The sequence below is a fragment of the Cucumis sativus genome, chromosome 1, assembly GCF_000004075.3.
Source record: "Cucumis sativus cultivar 9930 chromosome 1, Cucumber_9930_V3, whole genome shotgun sequence".
In the NCBI taxonomy this organism is placed as follows: domain Eukaryota; kingdom Viridiplantae; phylum Streptophyta; class Magnoliopsida; order Cucurbitales; family Cucurbitaceae; genus Cucumis; species Cucumis sativus.
This window is the reverse complement of record NC_026655.2, coordinates 17,286,835-17,298,094: the sequence shown is the minus strand read 5'-3', so window position 1 is coordinate 17,298,094 and position 11,260 is coordinate 17,286,835. Positions and strand designations below refer to the sequence as shown.

At 31.0% G+C, this 11,260-nt stretch overlaps 1 pseudogene; it reads right to left on the bottom strand.

Annotated features, from left to right (window-relative positions):
• Nucleotides 1–6,743: 6,743 nt before the first annotated feature.
• On the bottom strand, nucleotides 6,744–9,631 carry LOC101210387 (annotated as a pseudogene).
• Between the last annotated feature and the right edge of the window lie 1,629 nt (nucleotides 9,632–11,260).

The window sequence follows — 11,260 nt, the reverse complement described above, 5'->3', positions numbered from 1 at the left end:
TACACCCAATACCCATTTTCAGCACTGCCTTCATTGTTTCCCGAAGAAACAACAGAACAATTTAATGAAAACGCTACATAAAATTGAATATTAAAACACAAAAATTTGCATAATCTTCGTTCATTTGCTACCATTCAAAAGGATAAAACGTATATGTCTTTGTCAGGCATGATAGGTTAAATTGCTCACTGTCTAAACTCCCTTTCTCAAAATGTCCACCCTTCCTCGGCAACCCGTTCGATCTCTTGGTTTTTCTCTTTTTAAAATCTCAAATTAGTCCTCCTTTCGGTTTGTCCTCTTCGTTTACTTATATTAATTCTAAGTTGGATTAGTCATTTTTAAACTCCTATAATTTTTTCAGCTCCTACCTAATTAAGTTCTGATTCTTCTTAGGCCATGACACTTGAAAACCACCCACTGATTTAGTAATTATAATGCTTTGACTAACATAACTCTAAGGACTTCTTTAACCTTCCTACACGATCGTTTAACCTTTTATACGATCGTCTATCTTCTTATACCATCGTTCAGTCTCTTATACAATCATTCTATTCTTTTTACATAATTTTTTATCCTCGTTTTTTTCTTATGCAATTGTTTAGCTTGTCTTACATGATCATTTACGTTCTTATACAATTGTTTAATCAAATTACCTTTTATTCATGAATGGGTATCACAGGTGTAGATTGCAGTATGCTGTAGTCTAGTCTATAATAGTCTGTGTTTGGGATGTCTCTTAATCTGTGTTATAACAGTTAGTGTGCATAATATTATAATCTAAATTATAACGACATGTGAACTAAATGTAGGTTATTTTAGACTGTGTATAATTTCTTTTTGTGCTATTACTCTTTATCATACACAATCTATCAAATTCTCTATAGTCTATTTAAGTTTTTTAAAATATTTTTTTATTATTCATAAAAAAATCTCTAAAAAGGTCATAAAGCTTTAATTTTAATTTTACTTAGCCGTTAAGTTTTTTGCAATGTAATCTTTTAAGTGTAAAAAATAATTTTAAGTGTTTGCCCTAGTGAAATTGACTAACAAAAAAATGTTATTCAACTAAATTACATATTTTTGCACGTATAGTGCAATCCAATGAGCTATTATTTTACACAAAACATGGCCTAATTTACTTTTTCAATTCTTACTCTTTATATATATTTTTTAGTACAAAAAGAAGCGTCTGTGAAGTTTATTTGACATATATTTAGCATTATATATATATATATCTATATATATATATATATTAGCACCATCTCTTAAAACAAAGGAAAGATTGATTTTAAATAAAGAATGGAAAACAGATAATTTTAAAATGATAACCTAATAATAATAATCACAATAATTTAAAATAAAGTCAAAAAAAAAAAAAACAAAAATGAATGAGAAAGCGTATTTTAAAAAAGATTATTAGTAAACTAAAAGCATATTTTGAATGACTTAGAAAAAATGATTTTGAAGAATTCATTTTTTATTTAAACACTTTTGATAAAAATTACTTAAAATAAAAATAAAAATGTGTTTGACAATTATTTTAAAAAGTAATTGTATATACGAGTTTGTTCAGTTTGTTATATATATTAAAAGTGTTTTATTAAATTTTTTCAAGGTGCTGATGGCAACCAAAGGTTTGTGGCTCGGATGTCGGAAATTCGCCGATGGAGTAACCAAAAGTGGTGGTAGGAGATTGGTTTTCGACGGTCACCGAATTAAAGTAGTATCTCAAAGTTAATTAGTCGACAAACATTCCAACTACTAAAAGCAACACTTCTTAAAGACCCCAATAACTAAGAGTGAGTTATTATAGCCCAACTCACTCCACTCACCCTTTGTCTCAAACATGTCATTCCTATTAGAAATAACCATGACAATGACAAAATAATAGACTCCAATTTGCAAAATAGAAAATTCTAAAAATAATTTGATTTTTAGTAAAACTGCCTGAGGTATATATTTTGCCAAAATTTTTCAACCGATTTTACTCCTTGGTACCGTAAAACTCATTTTTATCAGTTACAGTGTATTTATATAGAGTAAAATCGTGGAATATAAAACAAAATTACGATTACAGAATTACGATTAAAATCGTGAAATATCACAGTTTTATAATAATATTAAATAAACATTTATTTTTCGGATTGATCTCATTTAACCAACATATGCTAGATTCATGGCTTCAATTTATAACAGTTTATCGGACAGGGGACTTCAAATCAAATGCTTAACAATTGTCTTTTACTAAAATATGTATAATAATAGATATTTAATTTACACTATTTAATTCACAATTTTTCATATTTATCATTTAATTGTTTTTAGATTTTATATATGGTAATAACTATTTATTTTATTATTTGATTTTAAAACTTTAGTTGAAAGATCTCCAAAATTTGAATTCAAAATTACATCTTTGCCTAGAATTATGCATTTGATACAAGAACAACTTCTTATTAAGATTGTATCCTCCCTATAATTGTGCATGTTAACAATTATTTTATTCCAAAAACTGATTGACCATGTTAATAATAATAAATCAAAAATCTAATTAAACTAATGATACAAACATTAGATGCATCTAAATTAGTGGCAATAAAATTATTTTATGGAACTATCATTTAATCAAGTATATTTTTCATAAATATTATTCTTATTTACTATTATTTCAAAGTTGATTATAGAAGTTTGATTTAAAACCACCACAACACTAAAAAAACATTATTCAAATGTCAATATCCCAAAAAAACCATGAGAATAATTTGATTTTTATCTGAAATTATTTAACTGCAACAATTACCCTCCATAGATTTTTAATCACATTTTTATTTTAGGTACCACATTATTTGAATGAATTCACGACAACTTTCGACCTTTTTGGAATCCTTCCACGACAACTTTTGACTTTATTGTTCGACTGTATTCTTTCACAAAATTTTGTTATCTTTATCCTCTACCGTTTCTTCTTGAAATCCTTTTACCTTTATCCTCTACCGTGTCTTCTAATGGCAATGCAACGTGTGAGGACTGCTTTTATGGTAGATGGGTGGTATCTTCCCGATATATTGACTACCGTGTGGTTGATGCATATTCGTTCCATGCTCATTTTCATTTCAAGAATTCATATAATGCATTCAAGGTAGACTTTTTCCATCTGTAGATAATTTTGTGTGTTGTGTTACTCTTTATTGGGATGAATGAAATACTTCAAACCTTATTCGGATTGTTGAAGAAAAGGACGTGTATTGACTTATGTTGATCATGTTGAAATTCTCGGACAATGATTTTGTTGTGGTCGTTGATTATTCACCTGTTGGGTCTGTTGGAAATACATCGTGTTTGAATAATGAAGTAAATTCATAGCAACCTACACATAATGTATCAAGTATTATTAACGTTGATTCGTTTGATTCACTAAATGATGCAATACCTATTAAGGTGGGAGTAAAGTTTAGAACCAAGTCAATACTGAAGAAAACGATTTATATGTTGGCTGTGAACAATAGTTTTGAATTTGTTACAGTTAGGTTAAACTGCATATGATCATTTGACATTTGATGCAAATATATGTCATGTTCATGGTACTTACGTGCTTCTGTGTTAAAAAAAAAGAGATATTTGAATTATTCATAAGTTTACGGATACCCATCAGTGTGTCGTTGACATTGTTAAAAACAATCACAAGCAAGCAACATTCTGGATTGTTTCTGAGTGTATGGAGTCAATGTTTAAAATGAATGACAAGGCTCCATGCCGCCCTTCTGATTATATTAATTACATGAAGATTAATCACAGGGTAAATGTAAGTTATGATAAGGCCTGGAGAGGACGTGAGATTGCATTGAATTCCATTAGGGGTACCCCGGAGGACTCGTATGCAATGTTGGCAACATTCACAGATGCATTGATTATGAATAACCCAGGTATAATTTATACATCAAATATTGTGTATTTTCTATTAGGTATTCTACTCATTTTAGAAATACATTGTAATTCTAATATCACATTTGTTGCATAATTAATAGGAACGAATACGACTGAAGAATCATATAATGAAAGTCAGTTTAAGTTCTATTTCATGGGCCTTGCAGCTTTAGTTGATGCATGGAATTATTGTGTGCCAATTATTTCAGTTGATGGTGCAGCGTTGAAGAACAAATATCTTGGTATGCTCATTTCTACTTGCACTATTGATGAAAAATCTCAAATTGTGCCACTAGCTTTTGTTGTGGTTAATTCAGAGAATGACTTGTCATGGATATGGTTTTTTTCGCAATCTCAAAGTTGTTTTTGGAAAAAATAACGAAATGGTAATTGTTTCCAAAGCTCACAAGAGTATAGAAAATGAGTTTAATGTTGTGTATGAATTAGTCAAGCATGGATTATGTGCATTCCATCTCTATAAGAACTTGAAAAATAACCATAAGTTGCTTCGTATTGAGGAATCATTCCACAGTTGTGGCAGAGCTTATACTGCATTGATGTTTGAGTACTACATTAGAGAACTTGATCATCTCTCTCTGTCGCAACGTGATTGCTACGAGGAGCAGCCGACCTCCCCGTTTATTTAATTTTAATAAATAATTTTGGAGTCGCCACCAATCATATTAAGGTGTGATTGGTCACAAAAAAAAATGGTCTATGTAAATTCAGATATTTAAGTTCGGGAGTCAGTTGTGTGTAGGGAAGATGTTAGCACCCTACAACACCCACAAAATGGTTACCCAATTTTATCTTTTAAATTAAATATAGGGGTTCACAAAATAAATTTTTTATTTAGGTTTTGTTTAAATGTCTCATGTTTATCAATTCATATCGAAGAAGGTAAAACATAAGCATGAATTGATAATTATGGGTGGCATAGGAGCCATTAGAAAAATAAAGTTTATTTTTGTTTTAAAAGATTTTTATTCACCTTAAGAATATTAAGATACCAAAACTTGATATTTTAATCTCTATCATAGGTGTTTAATGAGAAATTTCATGTATCTATAATTAATAAATTCATAGAAAACACTACTCAGTTTCATTTAAAATATGAAATGTGTTTATTTAAAAACAATCTATTAATTAAATTTCAAACGAAAAATTTCATGTATTCATGGATTTTAAATTATAAAATCCATAAAAAACAATAATTTTTCTCCAATTTACATTTTTAGGATGCCCAGTAATTAAAAAAAAATGCTAATTTAGCGTGTAAAATGATTAACACAACTGTTAATAATTAAACCATGAATAAAAAAAAAAAAAACTTAACAATAGGTCTGCTCTTAAATGCTAAAGGCTATTTTTTGATACTCTACACCTCTTCCTAAATCCCCAAATGATAAAAAAAATCTCCTTCTTTTTCTCCTTCTTCTTCTCTTTTTATAGGACAAGGTTCATTGTTTTTTTAGATAATGAAGTGGAGTGCAGACTACAGAGAAACAGGAAGAAAAGTGAGAGAGTGGGAGAAAGTGGGAGAGTGATGACCAAGAAAAGGGATGGTTGAGAAAAAATAGGAAGGGAAACAACCTTTTATTTTTTTTTTTATTATTTACTTTTAAATGTATTTATTATTTTTATTTTTGTTTTAAAATATAAATTTAAAATTCAAATTCTTTTCTTTTTTCTTTTATAATAAATAAATATAGGACCAAATACGGTATCTACAGTTTGCCCCCCTTTGTCCATCCTGAAAATATTTAAAGGTGGACAAATGAAATAGATAAAGTATTTGGGCCGATCTTTTTTATTTTTAGAGACACAAAAAAAAAAATCAACCTTAGCTCTAGGACTAGGTTTGATAAATGAGAAATGACCTGATAGACAGGTTTCGGCCTTAGCTTCATATCTCGGCTCGATTTAACCAAAATTTCCTTTTTTAAAAAAACAAAAAAAACATCAACCTTAGCTCTAGGACTAGGTTTGATAAATGAGAAAGGACCAGATAGACAGGCTTCAGCCTCAGCTTCATATCTGGGCTCGATTTAACCAAAATTTAAAAAAAAAAACACTAATCTTAGCACTAGGGCTAGATTTGATAAAGTGAACTCATCCTTCTTTTAAAACTTATTTGAAATTTAATTTAAAAATATTATGCTTTTCAAAGGAATAAATAGCTCACTACTCCATTTTATCAATATCATTAACAATTTATGAGCATGGTCGTCATAGGATAGAATAAGACATGTATCACGAAAACTTATTAAGTTGTCAAACTCGCCTCTCTTCGTATCAAAACAAATGAATCCAAATTGTGATAGACTGTACCATGTTGTAAAAACATAATATTGTTTTAGTTTTGGACTTTACAAAATATGAATCCTTTAGGATGTAGACTTCCAATTACAGCAACTCACAATCATAGAGAAATTTGTCTGGACTTGTAAACACCTACATTTCCTTAAGTCTTAACAAGAGAAAATCATGGCTTTTACTTGGTTTGCAAATACAATAAGTCGTACTGAATCTTTATTAATTAACAAGTAGATAGAATAATGGGCTAATGAATAATTGATGTTTACTATAATTTGATGACATTTAAAAAAATGATGAAAGAAAGGATTGACAAATAAAGAAGTGTTTGATACATATGATAATAAATAAAAAGATAACAACGATTCTTGGAATAGGAGTACAAAAAGAGGAGATAAGGGGAAGTTTATACAGATGGAAATAACATTCTAAGAACTAAATGTAAGTTTCCTAGAAATACCCCTGACTTCTTTCAACACTATGAAATTTTCTATGAAAAGGCCTCACGCATAGTACTTTCGAACATAATCTGAATTCACAGAATTTTTTAACTCAACACCATCCATATTGGTTAAAAGCAAAGCTCCTCCTGAAAATGCCTTTTTTACCACGAACGGACCTTCATAATTTGGAGTTCATTTTCCTCGATGATCCTTTTGAAATGGAAGCATCCTTTTTAACACTAAGTCTCCTCTAAAACTTCGAGGGTGTACCTTTTTATTGCATGCTCGCATTAGTCTTCTTTGGTAAAGTTTTCCATGACTTAATGCTGTCAAACGTTTTTCTTCAATGAAATTCAACTGCTCATAACGACCTCGTATCCATTCAGCTTCATCTAACTTAGCTTCCATGAGAACTCTCAATGAAGGTATTTCAACTTCTAAAGGCAGGACAGCTTCCATGCCATAAACCAAAGAAAATTGTGTTGCCCCTGTTGAAGTATGAACTTATGTGTGATATCCATGCAGTGCAAACGGTAGTATTTCATGTCAATCTTTGTATGTTGTTGTCCTCTTCTCGATGATTCTTTTAATATTTTTGTTAGCTGCCTCAACTGCCCCATTCATCTTGGGGTGATATGGAGTCGAATTTCTGCGATTGATCTTGAATTTTTCACAAAGTTCGTCCATCATTTTGTTATTAAGGTTCTTAGCATTATCTGTAATAATACCCTCCGGTAGACCATAACGACAGATCAACTCTTTTTTGATAAACTTGAGCACCACTCCTCTTGTAACATTGCAGTAAGATGCCGCCTCTATCCATTTAGTGAAGTAATCAATGGCTACAAGAATAAAACGATGACCATTTGAGGCTTTAGGATCAATGGGTCCAATAACATCAATTCCCCACAAAGAAAATGGCCATGGTGCTGACAAGACATGCAATGGAGATGCTGCTGCATGAATCCTATCCATATAAATTTGACACTTTTTACATTCTCTTGCATATTTTATGCAGTCTGATTCCATCGTTGTCCAATAATAACCAGATCTAAGTATTTGTCTGGCCATAGTATGTCCGTTAGCATGTGTTCCACATATTCCTTCATGAATTTCTATCATAATTTGTTTTGCTTCTTCCACATCAACACACCGAAGGAGTACCATATCATGGTTTCTTTTATAAAGAACTTCACCACTTAAGAAAAAGTTCATGGTCAACCTTCTTATTGTGCGCTTGTCATTCTCTGAAGCTCCATATGTATTGCTTGATATCAAAATACCATGGCTTATTGTCATTTTTACATATTCATGCAATATGTCGGCGCATCTCTTTTCGTAATTTGGATTGGATAAAGCTCGCACTCAAGATTAAGATTAAACATGACTGTCAGGGTGGCTAATGCATCAGACATTCGATTGTCTTCCCTATGAACATGGTCAAATGAAATTTTCTCAAAATTTTGAGATAATTTTGCAATGTATTGGCTATAAGGCACCAATTTAGCATCTCTTGTTTCCCATTCTTCCTTGACTTGATGTATTACTAGCATTGAGTCACCCAAAACTTTCAACTTTTTAACACTCATGTCGATTGCTGCTTGAAGTCCCATAATACAAGCTTCATATTCAGCGATATTGTGAGTGCATTCAAAACATAACTTAGCTGTTAGGGGAAATACCTTTCCTTTTGGGGAAATTAGTACAACTCCAATCCCATGTCCCAACTCATTTGAGGCACCATCAAAAAGCATAATCCAAGTCTCATGATCCGTAGCATCATTTTCAACTAAAAATATGTTTTCATCAGGAAAATCAACGCTCATTGGCTCGTAATCTGCTACTGGTTGGGCAGCTAAATGATCAGCAAGCGCACTTCCCTTTATTGCTTTTTTAGTAACATAAACAATATCATACTCTGACAACAAAACTTGCCACTTTGCAATTCTGCCAGATAATGACGGTTTCTCAAAAATGTATTTTATTGGATCCATTTTTGAAATAAGCCATGTCGTATGATATAACATATATTGCCTCAAACGGTGAGCGGTCCATACCAAAGCACAACAAGTTCGCTCTAACATTGAGTATTTCGACTCATAATCGGTGAATTTTTTGCTTAAATAATAAATAGCATGCTCTTTCTTCCCTGATAAGTCATGTTGTCCTAGAACACCACCCATAGAACCTTCTAAAACCGTCAAGTATAGGATTAACGGCCGTCCTGGAGCTGGAGGTATCAATACAGGTGGGCTTTGTAGATATTGCTTAATTTTGTTGAAAGCTTCTTCACAATCCTCATTCCATTTTCCTGGATTATTTTTACGTAAAAGCTTGAAGATTGGTTCGCAGGTTGGGGTCAAATGCGAGATGAATCTGGATATGTAATTCAGTCTTCCAAGAAAAGCTCGAACTTCTTTTTCTGTTTCAGGGGATGACATGTCCATGATAACCTTCACTTTACCTAGGTCTACTTTGATCCCTTCTTCACTGACAATGAGTCCCAACAGTTTTCTCGAGGTCTCCCCAAATGTACATTTGGATGGATTTAATTTTAATTGATACTTTCTCAACCGATCAAATAATTTTTGAAGTATAGTTGTATGATCTTCATTTGCCTTGGATTTTGCAATCATATTATCAACATACACCTCTATTTCCTTATGCATCATATCATTAAAAAGTGTAACCATTGCTCGCTGATATGTTGCCCCGACATTTTTCAAACCAAAAGGCATTACTTTGTAGCAAAATGTTCCCCAAAGGGTAATGAATGTTGTTTTTTCTCTATATTCTTCAGCTATTTTGATTTGATTATATCCTGAAAAACCATCCATGAAGGAGAAAGTTGAATATCCTGCAGTGTTATCCACCAACATGTCGATGTGAGGTAAAGGGAAGTTATCTTTTGGACTAGCTCGATTTAAATCTCTATAGTCCACACACATTCTCAATTTTATGTCTTTTTTAGGTACTGGAACAATGTTTGCCACCCATTCAGGATATTTGGAGACTATGAGGAATCCTGCTTCAATTTGTTTTTGTACTTCCTCTTTTATTTTAATCAATATATCAGGCTTCATTTTTCGTAGCTTTTGTCTTACTGGATTGCATTGGCTTCAAAGGAACACGATGTACTACGATATCCGTATTTAACCCCGGCATATCCTGATAACTCCAAGCAAAAATATCTGAGTACTCACGTAACAAATTGATTATTTTTTTTTCGAGTTTCACTGGTCATTGATGTGCCAATTTTTACCTCTTTTGATTCCTATTGAGAACCCAAATTGATTACTTCAACTAGCTCTTGGTGAGGACCTAAGACCTTATCTTCTTCTTCTACTAATCTTAACAGTTCTGAGGATATTCTCCCGACATTTTCATCGTCACTTTCTTTGTCAGATTCCATAGTGTATATTAAGGTATCAAAGGTAGAACTGGAATTACTAACATCTTTGTTCTTATGAATGTTGTCTATGAAAAAATTTGGACTTTTGTGTTTAATTTGCAAGATGCAAGAAAGAAAGCAGAGATAAGAAGAAATTAGAAAGAATGAAAGGAAAATGCGAAAATTTCATTAAATAACAAGAAAAAAAAAAGTACATTAAATTTTGTAAAGCAAACAAAATACTGTGGCCTTGAGTAGAACCACTAGAAAATTAAAACAAATAAAAGTTTAATCATTACTCTTGAAAATCTCCAGAAAATGTAGGTAGATCTACAACATCCCAATTGTTAAGCTCAAAATTAGATGGACATGCATAAACTGTTTCATCTTCAAATGATGCTTCTTGTGCCACTGTTGCAATTGATAAACTCTTCATCTTTGTTAACAAACAATGTTTTGAATCAGAGTCATGTAACTTATAAATAATTTTGGAGTCGCCACCAATCATATTAAGGTGTGATTGGTTACAAAAAAAAAAAAAGGTCTACGTAAATTCAGAAATTTAAGTTTAGGAGTCAGTTGTGTAAGGAAGGTGTTAGCACCCTACAACACCCACAAAATGGTTACCCAATTTTATCTTTTAAATTAAATATAGGGGTTCACAAAACAAATTTTTTATTTAGGTTTTGTTTAAATGTTCCATGTTTATCGATTCATATCAAAGAAGGTAAAACCTAAGCATGAATTGATAATTATGGATGGTAGAAGAGCCATTAGAAAAATGAAGTTTATTTTTGTTTTAAAAGATTTTTGTTCACCTTAAGAATATTAAGATACCAAAACCTGATATTTTAATATTTATCATAATTGTTTAATGAGAAATTTCATGTATCTAGAATTAATAAATTTATAGAAAACACTACTCAGTCTCATTTAAAATATGAAATGTGTTTATTTAAAAGCAATCTATTAATTAAATTTCAAACGAAAAAATTTCATGTATTCATGGATTTTAAATTATAAAATTCATAAAAAAACAATACTTTTTCTCCAATTTACATTTTTATATTTAAATTGGAAAATGAATAATAACAATGACAAAACATTATGAAATTTGAAAAATACTTAAGCGTAATATGTTGAGATAAAATAAGTACATTGATAATATAAGCAATATGCAAAATGT